This window comes from Tympanuchus pallidicinctus, unplaced genomic scaffold, assembly GCF_026119805.1.
Source record: "Tympanuchus pallidicinctus isolate F22 unplaced genomic scaffold, pur_lepc_1.0 scaffold8, whole genome shotgun sequence".
Lineage (NCBI taxonomy): Eukaryota > Metazoa > Chordata > Aves > Galliformes > Phasianidae > Tympanuchus > Tympanuchus pallidicinctus.
In genome coordinates, this window is record NW_026294802.1 from 10,463,759 (window position 1) to 10,477,553 (window position 13,795).

General features: G+C 41.0%; 1 long non-coding RNA gene across 1 annotated transcript; it reads right to left on the reverse strand.

Moving 5' to 3' along the window:
* Positions 1-1,561: 1,561 nt before the first annotated feature.
* Positions 1,562-3,589, reverse strand: LOC128073556 (uncharacterized). The gene is made up of 3 exons (XR_008202757.1): positions 3,476-3,589; positions 3,305-3,361; positions 1,562-2,610 (listed from the first exon to the last, which is right to left on the reverse strand). It is a non-coding gene; the product is annotated as an uncharacterized LOC128073556 (long non-coding RNA).
* Positions 3,590-13,795: the final 10,206 nt, after the last annotated feature.

Genomic DNA, 13,795 nt, shown 5'->3' on the forward strand with positions numbered 1-13,795 from the left:
TGCATCAGTGTTTCCTCTAAAAGTGGAGATTTTCTTGGTTATACCCCATATCAGGCTGGTCAGTCTCCCATATGCTTCAGGAGTTGCCAGCTACATTTTTGTGAATGTGACAGTTCAGCAACATGTTCTATAATAAATAGCCTGTTGGACAGGCTATACCCTACTTCTTTTCTGCTGAATATTTGGATTGAGATTCTTCTGCAGAACTGGGAAGACATTGAGAAACAATGTATGAGAGAATTGCTTATGGCAAGATTGCTTGGATGCACAGAGCTCACTTTGCCAGGATAGGTAGCCTCTGGTCTGCTCACAAACATTCTTTTAATAGGAGCCAGTGAGACAACACAATGTGAAGAGTGTGAATCGCCATGAGGTTGGCAGTCTCTTTTTTCTGACCTTGGTTTTTCCATAGGGTTGACTCAAACCTTCCCCATTTTGCCCAAAAGCTGCAGGCACTGCCTTGATGGCAACCTGGCAGTGGTGGCCTTTCTGTGCAACCAGGGTTCCAGTGGGCACCATACAGCACTCTCATACTCACAATTGCCTTCCCCTGAGTTATCAAGGAACTTATCCATGGGACAGGGCTGCCATAGGGGGCTGGCCAGCAGTGAGAGCTAGCTGTGGGTTGAATGTACCAGGAGAAAGGCTAGTGATGCAGGGGCAGAGTTATTGTCCCAGCTTTCTTTTTTTGTTAAAGAATGAGGCTTTTCTCTACATTCCCCCGACACCTCACTGGTAATTTCTTCTTCATTTCCTGCCTTAAGTTGTCTAATACTATTATGCCAGCCCAGTGGAATAGAAATTTTGTTTTCCAGTCCTAAGGCAAGGTTTGCTGTGAAATAAAAAGACACGGTTCAGCTTTAGTTTTAACATATTGTGCTAGTAACAATTCACTGAGCTCTGGCATTCTGCTTGGTCAAAGGGCATTTCCTCCCCTCCCTTCTTCCTTCTTCACTCCCTCCCTACTAGCTTCTTATGAAAATAATAAAAATAGAGTGTTTGTTGACTGGGTGGAGAAATTGCATTCAGATCACATAATGTCTGAGGCCTGGCAAGACTTTGTGAATCTGTTCTGGTCTTTGCTAAGTGGATCAGGGTGCCCTCCAGTCTAGTAGCAAATATGTTAGGGAGGGAGAGGAAAGAAAAAAAGAAAAGAAAAAAAGCAGGAAAATAAAAGCTTGTAGTACTATTAATTAAAGAAATGAGTCAGTATGATTTGCAGCCCTTGACCCTTCTCTTTGTTACTTATATATTTATTTAGAATATAAGAGATTCTGGTCCTCATCACGGTGGAAAAATAAAGTCTTTGTGGTTGGAACCACATTACATAGTACTCAGTAAAACTGGCACTTCTACAGGTCTTTTATAATGTGATAAATGTGTCTGGGTGAGGATCTTTGTAGGGTCTTGTAAGTGCGCACATATCAACCCGTTCCCTACTCGAAGGGAGATTAATGTATCTGAGCACAGATGGACACTCAAGCCAAAAGATAGGAGCCTTAAAGGCACCAAATACGCATCTCTCTCAGCTGACAGGACACTGATAACTTGCATCTTCCTAGTCTGTCACTGAGAGGTCTCAAACTGTTTGAATTACCTGGGTCTCTCCTAAGGCCTTGTCCCTTGCATTAATTTTGGAGTCAGTTTTGTACTGATGTGCTGGACCTGCTTTCGCTGAGGCTTATTTCTCAAAGCACTCAGCTTCTTCACAAGCCTGATGGTGGTGTCTGAGTTTGCTGCTTCTTCTCAGTTACAACGTTTCCCTTGGGCTGCTATCAAAGACTACAGCAGCATGCGCCTTCCTGTTTTTTTATTTGTATGTGTACGTGTGTTGTTCTACTAAACATGAACAGGAATTTCCTTTCCCGAGTCTAGACATCAACCACTCACTATTTCTGTAGCTTGCAAACAGACTGTCTGCTGCCCTGGACACTTTAATTTTTCCCATGGGAGCAGCGAATTCACCCTGGGCTGATAGAAGAGGCCTTGTGCGATACCTCAGTGTATGGTCTGGTTTGTGCTCATGGCATTTTGACTGCACTAACACTCCCTACACAGCTCACCTGGCACCTAATAGCTTGTTGTTTCTCTGCTTCCTGCTGCAGAGCCTTCCCTTGCTACCCTGGAGCTGACAGAGCACCTGTCCTACTCTGAAAGGGAAACATGGGAACCCCGTGCCTGCCTGCAGTCCACTAGCTTAGATGGCTGCCCTGGCACCTTGAGGCATCCTGCTCTGATTTTGTCTCTCTTCTTTGTCTTTGGGGGCATGTGTGGCTTAGAGGGTCTGGAAAAAGGCTCCTCAGGATGTTTCCTGGTTTTGCAGGCTTGCAGGACACGGGATGCTTCAAACAAGCAGATTTCAGCGGCCTTTCAGAGCAAATTAAGGCTGTCAGTACTTTCCTGGGATTTGCTGAGAGCAACAGATGAATCCTGAGAACAAGCAGTAGTCACTTTTTATAGGTTTTCTTAGTGGCTACTGTAATACGAATTTACCAGGAGCAGGGGTAAGATAGAAATCTCAGAGAAATGACTTCCAGGAGGCTCCAAGTGCTGGTAAAATTAGTCCCGGTGTATAGCAAGGGTGAGCAGCCCATGACTGAGAAACAGATACTGTAAAGCAGAAGAGAAAAAGATCAGTGAGGACACTGGGAGTAAATTCCCACAACACAAATGATTTATCTTCCCCCTTTTCAGCCTGTGACTGTCCATCTGCATAAGTGTCTGTCTGTCTGTCTGTCTGCCTGCCTGCCTGCAAGTCATTCCTCTTCCCTCAGGAGCTTTTGAAGTGGTTGGCTAATTTCAGCCAAATTAGTTGAGTGAGAAAGATCTCAGCATTGCTAAGATCTTGGGAGTTTCTGGAAAGTAGGCTTGGAGAAAGAGCCTCTGCCAGAGCCTCGGCTAGGAGGGTCTGCGGGATGGACTGAATCCTTGTGGCATTCTGTGGGATTATGACAGGTCCTCAGGCAAGACAGCAGAAAAACAGACTTCAGTGCTTCTGCTTTTCATGCTCATCTGTGCATTCTTAGTAGCCTGCTACAAATTCAGATTATGCTGCACTGCAGGACAAAAGGAAAGTAAATATCTAGCTGTGGATACAAACAGTTGTGCTGAACTGTTTAAGTCCTGCAGTTTTCATACATTCCTTTGTATGTCTCTACACAGAAACACACCTGTAATAGTCACATCCAAACAGCTGTGGAAGTGTGTAGAGACAGTTACTACATGATTCTCAAGATGTCTCTCTTTGGGCTGCCTTTTGCAGCCTCTCAAGGATATAAATTGAGAAAAGAAAAGAATTAATTACCATAAGCTTTATGTTGTAAGAAGGAAAATCCAAAGTTTCCAGATGATGTGGTATTTCCTGTGGAAATAAATAGCCAGAGGCAAACCTGGAGAGGTATAGCCAGCATTGTTGAGGAAAGCCAGAAGAGTTAGAGATTAGGCAGATAAGGAATAAACATTGCAAACTGTGTACCAGGTGAGGAAGTAGCATGTCCTGGGAAGTGGTGACAAAGTGCTGTCAAGTGGTGAGTAAGCATGAGGTCTCAGTGGGGCTGGAAGACTCTGGGCTGTGTCTGCTCAGGAGCAGACATCCCATGCTACTCAGTCCTGTTGCCTCTTTTATTGGTCTCAGCACAAATGCTGAGGACCTACAGAGATATCAGGGAGGAATTAACAGAGTCAATTAGTTGTTAAACCCACTCCTGACAGCTGGAGATGCAAGGAACTCCAGGTGATGGGTTTATCTGAGCAGGAGATTGAGAGGCCTCCTGGATCTTGGCATGAAGTCTCTGCATGTGGTAAAGGATGGGATACTGAAGGCTCTTGTTGTGCCTTGAGCACAGCAGGATGTAAGTCTTGGAAAGTGATAAATCCAGAAAAATCTGAATTGGAAATGAAGCTTAAATGTCTTAACTCTGAAGGCAACAAATGTCTGGAATAGCTAACAGAGGATGTGGTAAATTCTCCAGCATTCGGAGACAAAATCAAGATACCCTGGATATCCCACAAGGTACAAGGCTTGATTCAGAGATCAGAGGGTGAAATTCTGTGGTGTGAGTTATGCAAGAAGACAAGCCAGATGATCCATCTGGTCTGCTCTCGCCTTCACAAATATGAATCAATGTTGTAGCAGGGATATAGAATTACCAGGAGACAAGAAACTGAATAATTAAATAACCTCAGCATATTCAAGTGTTCACATCAAAGGGTGGACTTTTTTTTTTTTTTTTTTTTTTTTTTTTTTTAAGCAGCAGTACCAATTTGGAGGAAGATCTTGGGGATGGAGGAGGTTGTGTTGTTTTCCTACTTGGAGATGTGCCTGCTGTCCAACTCTGACCCTGGGGATAAAGTTAGTCTTCATGCTGGAACTTCATATGCTTGTTCATGGGCAACGTTTGTAGTAAAATTACTGGAGTTTCTAGATGGGCTTATTCTAAATCATAACTTCAAGATATATTTGTCAGTCTTCAGCATTACAATAAAGCATGGTTCTGCACAGAACAGATTTACCCAAATGGGTTATTAACCAGCATTAGGGCCAAGCAGATGTCAGTACGACTGATCAGCTCAAAATAAACAGACTTGTGAGATAAGAAATATCTCTGGTTATGCTGCTGCTTCTTCTTCTGGTTGTGCATACTCAATAGATGATGGGAAATGACACGTTAGGTAGGAGGTAAAATGACTCATGCCCTGCTGTAATGTGTAGAAGTCAAAGCAGAGGAGTTCAGGAATTTTCAGTCCATGGGTATAATATGAGCAATGGCCCAGATCCAGGAAACTCTGCAGTGGAGATGGATCCCCTCAAGGTGTGGAGCCTCTCTGTCTTAGAATTGTGCAGGTGTACAGATTTATTTTGGCAGCTGAAACTCTCTAAGCACTGACATTGCTATCATTTTTGTTATGCCACACACATTAAAGTTCTGATAGCCAATAATAATAGAGAAGAGAAACTGTTGTTCTTCCATGTGAATATTAGTTGGTCTTGCCAAATGAGGAATACAAAAAATTTTAATTCATTTTCAGTGGCAGAAGACGTTTATATTACTTTGTTCAGTCTATGTGATCAGCATTCAGAATATTAAAAAAGTGCAGAACAAATCAATTGCAAGACATTATGGAATTGTACTAAACTAAATCCATCCACATACACTGAAAACTGTTAGTCCAGTCCATTTGCTACACAGCTTTACAAAGAACTTGCAAGTCAGAGTAAAGCTATGGAGATGAAAATGGCATTGCCTTTTGTAAAAAATGTAATTGCTTGCTCAAAGATAGTAGGAATTCCCAATTTTTTTAATGTTTATAGCAAAAAAATGGATTTTGCATTACAAAGTACTCTGTTTCAGTGAGTAGATCCTTGAAAAAAATTTCTACTCATTGAAAGGATTATATTCATGTTATCATTTTCTAGATGAAACACTGGTATTTTTTAACTTAATTTTCAGTGCTTATTTTTCATTTCAGAAATTTAAGAAAGAATTTAGCTGTTCAGATCATTGCTGAGTGAATCCTTGTAGTCAACCTATTAAAGGCTCTAATTTCCTCAAGCACTTCATTGTGAAAGTGAAGCGTCTGGTGAGAAGGAAGAGCTGGTTTAGATCAGTTGAAATTAATTCTTGCTGAATGCTTCTTATGATTGTTCTTTCCAGTAGGCAAACGTACCAACACAGTAAAAGCTCTGCATAAAAACTTCCTTGAAAACTTGATGATTTTTACTATGAATTGTAGAGTTAAGTCTTTCAAAACACTGCTTTGATCACTTTGGATCTTATTGTATTTGTTGTCAGACTAAAGGTGACACCATTTAATTTGCACTACAGGAATATTATGAGAATAACATTCTGAAAATAGGAAAGATTCTCCTTTTTTTTTTTTAGCTACAGCTCTACTCCAATTCTTGTGTCTTGCGGTGCCATTTCTCAAGTTGTTCAGGCAAAGAAATGTGCAGAGGCACAATTCCTCCTCCTGCTTGATATCTTCCCACTTTCTTTGTCCCTGTGTGTGCTCTGGCTCAGTGACTGGCTGATCTCCAAAATCAAAGGGAAGGTCTTCTGTATTTATGGCTTCTTTCTGTCCCATTTTCTGCCCTTTTCCTGCAGTACTGCCTCTGCTTTCCCTCTCTGCTTTTAGCTAATAGCGAGTGTTAAGATAAAAATTCACTAATTAGCGTACTCCCACTTCTTGTTCTTCTTGGGTCCTCTGCACATTTTCATATCTTACTCTGAGGCATATGGGATATCACTGAGAAGCAGTTAAATCTAATCTAGTTCCTAGAAATGCATGGGCTTATTTTTGCATATTTACCCTTTTATTTTTTTAATGATGTTCCTTAAAAGTCTGATCCTTGAGCTGGGGAAACTCTGATTTCTGAGCAAGAATGTAAGCAGTCTCGAGGGGATGGGAAGCAAGGATTTAGGATAATTAGGTTTGAAATTAATTTAGATACCAAACTTAAGTGCTTTTTTTGGGAGATTTGGTGCTCTGAAGTCCTATCTACTCATGTGAGATGAGCATAGCACATTCAGCAAATAATTCAGTTCTTAGCTGGACACACCACCATCATTTTAAAAGAGAGAAGTGGCTTATAATATACATCCTCAGCCAGATCTCCACTGTTGTGAACCAGTAGCATCTATTTCATGGTGAGTGGAGATGTATCAGTTAATCTCAGCTTGTCCTTCCAATTTTCCTGTGGAAAAGATTGATACTCCTCATTTTCCTCTCCTCAGTCAGAGCAGTTTTGCTGCATTCATAGAATTCTCCTTATGCCATGATATTCTCTTGTAGCCAAATTCTGGTGTACCTCTGAACCTGACAAAGGTCTGTAATGACTGCTCTCCATTCCTTGCCATGATCAGATTTTATGCACCTGTTGGAAAGGGCTTAGAGAAACATAAATATGTGGGCAACAGAGTCTTGCTTTGCCTGTGAGGGTGGAGAGAGTTTTGAGTGCAGTGAGGGTCCTGAGTCAGCTTTAAGGTTTCTTTTCACAGAGCGGTATCAGAGAGGAGATAAAAGCCCAGTAAGCAGGCAGACAGAAAGAAATGCTTCTGAAGAGAATTTGCAACAACTTTGCAACCCACGGCAGTAACGGGCTTTAGTCAGGGACTGCCTTGAGAGTTCTCTCTGAGTGAAGGCCAATTTTCCTTTCAAGGCACTGCACATTTAGTTATTTAATCAAGCCAAATTATTCTTTCTCTCCTCATCCACAGTTAGATCACAGCACAAAACTGAGCACAGTCTTTCATTCTACCTTCTCTTGCTTTTCAGTTCAGCCTAGACTTTGGGGAGCCATTAAATTGTCTGAAATATTGATTTAATAAAGGTAGGAGAATTAAAAAGGACAAAGAGACACCTGACTAATTGGCATTTCCAAGAGAGTTTTGTAATCAGCCAATGGGGATTTTATAAGGTAAGAAGTATTTGCTTTCACATAAATTTCTTCCACATTCTTTCTCTCATGTTTGCTCGGTAAACCTTCTGGAATAAAGATCACATCTGCCTCTGTGTAAGCTTTATACTTGGGAGGTAATTGAGTTGGCTCTTTGTTATGAAAGCATGTACTCGTTTAATTGCACATATGTGTCTGTGAACACACTATCCCTTCTTCTCTCCTAAATTTGATTTGGAATGAATCCCACGAAGGCTCTTTTTCAGTGTTAATGGATAAAAGGTCTTTACCAAATGGAGAAGTATTCAAACACAAAATTTAATAAAGTTTAGTTTGAAAATTATCTTTGAAAATCTGAGAATGATTTTTTTTCTCCCCAGAGTGATTAATAGCAAATAGCTTCCATTGGTTGTGATCTGCAACCAATCCAGTTTTATTTTGGAAATATGGCATAAAAATGTGACAGCCTAATGGTATGAGAATAACACATTCACACTGTTGTAAGAGTTATTTGTTACGTCCTGCCTTACCATGCTGATCTGTAACGCAGAACTCCAGAAGATAAGATCCCTGCAATGAAATGAAAGCAAGCGCTGTGGTTACTTTCATTCCATTTCTGTGCTTAAGATGTTGACCGAAAGGTAGTAATGCAAGCAATGCAATTCATCTTCAACATGTTGCTGTCAGGAACAGTGGAACAAAGTGCTAGGAGGGAGGTGATATGAAGATCTGGAAATCTGTCCCTTAGGCTGAGTAGCCACATTACTCAAGCAGCATTAGGCAGTACAGATTAGGTAAACTATACTTACAGCAGTAGTGTGTGTCAGTTTGACAGATGACTATCCTGTGGGCTTTTAATCATTTTCCATTAATTTGAATTTTATTGTATGCCAAAGCTCAGCAACTTATTGTTATGAGTTGACAACCTGACATTTTTGTTCCATTTCTACTTAGCAATTGTTCAACACTAACTCAGATAAAACTTACAGGAACTGAGCTCTGCTTGTATGAGGACAAGATTAAGGTCAGCTGAATGATGCACATTTGTCATTCAACTTATGTCACTCAAATTATGGCTCCCTCCAAGCTTAGGAGAGAAGGGGTGGGGACAGAAGAGTCTGTCTTTAAATGTGGCTGGTGTTTATGCCACAAGACGTACCATCATACACCAGCAGCTCAAGCATACTGTTTTGTGCCAAGTAATGCTTCTGCAGCATGTAGAGGAAACAAGTCTTCTTTTGTTTACTGATTCCTCAGTCATCCTCTGGCTGTTCCCTTTTCTGTCTTTTCTTGGAGGATTTGGATACATTTAGGTCTTGGGTTTTTGGTCTATCCCAGTGACAAGACTATAAAAGCAGCACATGTTTCCAAATATCTGTATTTTCCAACCAAACTGCTTACGCTAGATTCATAGGGTGTTTGTAACAGAACACTTGATACTCAGCTGGGTGGTTAAGACCAAGTAAAGGGTATGAAAACAGGACTCTCAGCTGAGTGCTTTAACCACTGTTTCATTAGGCATAATGAGGAGTCAGACTCTAATTTCAAAGAGCAAAAAGACATTTATAAAATACTGTCAGCAAAATTACAGTTCTGATTTAAAAAATTATTCAAGCTGTTCTTGCCTGTATTTACAGATTTTACTTGGGCACCAGTTTATTCTGTGTGCTGGGGCAAATAATCAAGTAGATGGGGTGTTGCAAACCACTATTTGTTGCGTTAAGAAATTAAGACTTGTCTTTTCAAGAGCTGCACATTTCTCCTGTGTCCTGGGTCACTGACCAATGGGTAACTAACAAGAATCTGTTGCTTAAAGAGGTAGAATCTGATCTTGTAGTCTTCTTCAAGCAAAGCCAAGGTTGTAGCTAGAGGTTAGGCCAGAAGGAGAAAAACATTCTTTGAAATTTGGTAGGCATTTGTCTCTGTCAAGGCTGTGAGGTTAGTGACAAAATTCAGAGCTAGACTAGATTAATATTTTCATGCCTTCCTTAAATTCTGGCTTATGTCTTAGTTCTATATCCATGCTCATAAAATGGCTACTGCTTAGGTATATGTAAGAAAGCAACGGCACAGATTTTTTTTTTTTTATAGATTTACCCAGGTGGAGACTATCAACATTTTTCTTCATAAATTTCAACTTTGACAGAGAACTGGAGTTTCTGTAATATTTCAGTACCTCTGAAGTGCCTACTACATAGGAAAGTGCTTTACATTTTTTCCCCTAGAAATAAAATGAAAACTGATATTTTTAGTTGAAGAGGACATCCTGAAGTCTGCAGGTGCTTCAAATTGTACCACGATGCTGAAGTTTTCTGATGATGTATTTTGCTATACACACATTTTTGTTTTCATTTGCTGGTAACTTCCTAGTATGCATAAAAAAGCAATACTGTTCAGCTGACCTATGCATGGGCCTGGCACATTGCTTGACTGGTAGAAGATAAATCTGTCTGGGAACCACTAGTTTGCCTAGGTAGAGCAGAAAGGAGGGCTGTGATTTTTGACTGGGCAGCACTGGGATGGCATAGCTACAGAAGGGCTGCAGAAGAAATAAGGACCTCCAGAGCTTGTCACAAGGCTTCTCAGGTTTTTCTTTCATCCAGACTTGATTTCATGATTAAGAACATCATATTGTATTAGTTCACCACTAAGAGGATGATAAAGCTCTCAGTACTCATCTTGTGTCAAGCAGACAGAATCCTGATTCATCAAAGGACACATCAAAAGAACAAGATTTGTTCTGCCCATCTACAGAGATTACAGAAGCGTAGTGAGAAGACAAACCCAACTAAGTCTGTTGGCTTAATTATGAGGAATAACAGGCCTACAAATTCTTAACACCAAACATCTAGTTCAGAGAGTTTTGAAATTGGGCCAGATGCTTTGCAAGCATTGCATTGCACTGCCTTTGACGGAGTGATGCTCATTTACATCAATGAAGAGTTTTGGTCTTGTTTTGTACTTTCAGAACCAACAGTGAAAGCCAGTTAGGAATGACGATTTCAGAAGTGCAAGGCATAACAGAGGGTCTGCTTATCTGTGAGTCAGAGCTCCCCTTGTAATTTATGTTGTGCGAAGCCTGGTAACAGTGCTGGGGAGTCAAGTACTTCCTGATAACCGCACCTCCCGGAATTGTGCAGTGCTGCGGCTAATAAATCTCAGCGATGGCACACAGCTAAGCTGGGAAAAAATGAAATCAGCCACTCGGGCAGCTGAACAGCCGTCTCAGCAGTGCTGATTCACCCAGAATGATGCACTCCAAGGGGTTTTCACCACCTAAACAGATGTTCCCCTAGCACAGGATGCTTTCCATTTTTATATTGTTCATGCTGGATTTGTGTGTTGTAGGTCAGATCTTCAGCTGCTTGTAACCAGACCTGTCTAGTCAATTGCTGTCGGGGCAAGACTCGTGCTCTCAGACCCCATCTCCTGCTTCCGTCTGCAGTGCAGGCCTCCATCCTGCTGCAGGCGGCCCCGAGCTGGAGGGAAGCCATGGTGCTGCGCTGCATGCGGCACTGCGTCTGCAAACAGGCTGTGCTGGAAGGTGTGCTTCCCAGCCGGTGGAAAATTGCTTCCACCAGACGCAGCTGCCTGACCCCACTGCTGAGGAGGGTGGTATGGCATATCCTCTGTAACCTGGAGGCCCTGCATTGCCCTTCTGGGCAGCAAAAATATTGACCAGATTGCACTGCTGTTGGATTTTTTTGTCATCTCCAACTTTCACGTTGTCACATCTCAAAAAGGAAGATTTTGTATTTCAAGGTTTCGTAGAAAAGTCTGAAACGTGCCCTTTGCAGGTGCTAAGCTGGGACATTACTGAGAGGCAGAGAGGGCAGAGGAGGATCACATAATTTAGGTATTAAGAAGAGTATGGTACTATACAGTGCCAAGTGTGCTGAAGTGCTACTCCCCATTTGAGACTATCACAGTGCAATACAATAAATAACAATAATAAGGACACAATAGCAATTAAAGATTTCTGTAAGCTCAGAATGCAAATGATAGAGCAGACTCTTCTTAACTTGTGCTGCTTCTCAGATATTGTGGAACTCTATTCAGTGTCATATGAAGGCAGACATGCTCTCTATGATGTATAAAGGCAGAAATTTACATGGAATTGTGTCTATTAACTGCCAGTATCTAGCAATGGCTATTGTACGCTGTGATGTGAGATATGCATGTATGATTTTCCCTGTTCTAGATATGAAGGAATAAAAGACTTATGTAAGGAGTAAGTGGTACCTTTGCTGTCAGAGCTCAGTGATCCCTGGCAGATGATTCTTTGCTGCTTGCCACAGTAGCACTAAATATAAGATTTTCAAGTGTCCTGGTCACTTCCAAGCACCAGTCCAGATTTGAGAATTGAAATGCCAACATGGCATCTGTTGTGGGCTCAGGGCTTTGACTAATGGGATCAAGGGCTTTTGTTATTGTATAATGTGGATTAGACCACTGACAGCTTTGTTTCTGCTTTGGATACTAGTTCACAGGGAGGAGAGTCATGGGAGAAACTTTCTTTCACACAGTATTTGTGGCTGCCACCTGAAGAGCTTGCTGCAACAACCCCTGCACTGGAACTTCTCTCTTCCAACAGTACCTGAGACCAACTCATGGCTGTCCCAGGCAGTACCTTATCTAAACCATTGTCACTGTTTTAAGATTACATGTGATGATACTTAAGGTATAAATTAGTATATATTTACTGAAATTAGGTGCAATTCTGAGGACACTGGCAATGTGCTTTGTTTTTCTCCATTCAGTAATGTCAAATTAATCCCAGCATTCTGTGTTTTCCTGTGAGCTTTCTGCAGCAAGGTTTCAGATAAAACTTCCCAAAAAACCTCAAGGCTTTTACTCTGGTGCAGTTTTGTGTGAATTTTCCCCTATCCTTCAAAAGATGCTTTTCAAGTATTTTGGAGTCAGTGGACCCCAAAACAAAAAGGGAATACTTGTGCACAACTTCAAGATTTTAGTCTGATTTAATCATTAATCACTTGAGATTTGTTGAAATGTTTATGAACTGAGTACTACTGAACTGTAGAAGAATTCCTACTGAAACCCACACCCAGGTACATTTTCTCATGTTACTGATTTTATGAAAATAAGGTAAATTTTTCCTGCACAGTCTTAAAGGATATAGCCATCTCCTGCAGAAAATGTGGTCTTCCCTTACTGTGAAGTTGTAGCAATCGCATAAGGGTGACAGATAGTTTCTGCATGGCCTATGAGATGAAGAGTGAGCAGCGGGATGAGTTTTCTTGAATGTCAGCTGATTCATTGATGTGATTGCATTACAAAATGCTTTGTTACAGTGTGAAGCTAGAAATATTGCTGTTTATTAAGTGCATGCTTTTTTCCTCTGCTATTTTCTGTAGCCTTCTTTTGGTTGACAGACTAACATAAAGCTTATTAACGGGAGCAGACACTCAGGACCAGTATCGTTCTCTCTGGAATGAATATTCTGGAGCCATACCTTCATGTTATTACAGGAAGACAAGCAATGTTTTTCTGCAGCATGTGGCAGAAACCCTTATTTAGGTTACAGTAGTAGAGTTGAAACTCCTTAAAAGTTATTCTCAGCAGTGGATATTTAACAGGGTTCTCTGTACATAACTGTGTTCCCAAACAGTTCAATATTGTCTTATGAAATCATGAAGTGAAATCAGTTCTTGTGTTCCATTAGGAAAAGAACAATGAACCAATTCTACCCACACATTCAGAGATTTTAACAATTTTTAAATCCATGATAGGTTATGGCTGTCAGACCGACCTCTGGAGGTCTGACTTGTGGAGGAATTGGAACAGGTTGCCCAAGAAGGTGCTGGAGTCACTGTCCCTGGGGGTGTTGAAGAGCTGTGTGGATGTGGCACTGAGGACGTGGTCATGGGCATGGTGGAGGTGGGCTGCTGGTTTGAATAGTTGATTTTAGTGGTCTTTTCCAACCTTAATGTTCCTATAAGTCTATAAAATATCAGCAAACTTAATTGCAACAACTCATGATTTTTTTTCTGTCCATGTTAATGAACAGATTTCCTTAAAGACTTTGTTGGGTATAATATTTGGTTCATCATGTTCCATTATTATACCCTTCACAGTTTAAAGAAAATGCATGCCCTGTTTCTGCTTGGAGTCTGCCCAGCTTTGGTTTCAACCTAGTGGATTTCATTATGCTTTTTACGCTATATATGACACCTACAGTTAAAAATCTCTTTCTTATGGTTACACTAGTTACTCTACCATCCAAGTATCTGTGAGCTGTGATCATATTACCTCTTAGACTTCTCTGGGATAAATCAGATTAAACTTCTTTAGTCTCAGTCTGATTTCCAGACCACAGGTCATTCCTGTAGCTCTTTTCTGAACGCTTTCCAAATTCTGAATACACTTCGTAAAGTTTGG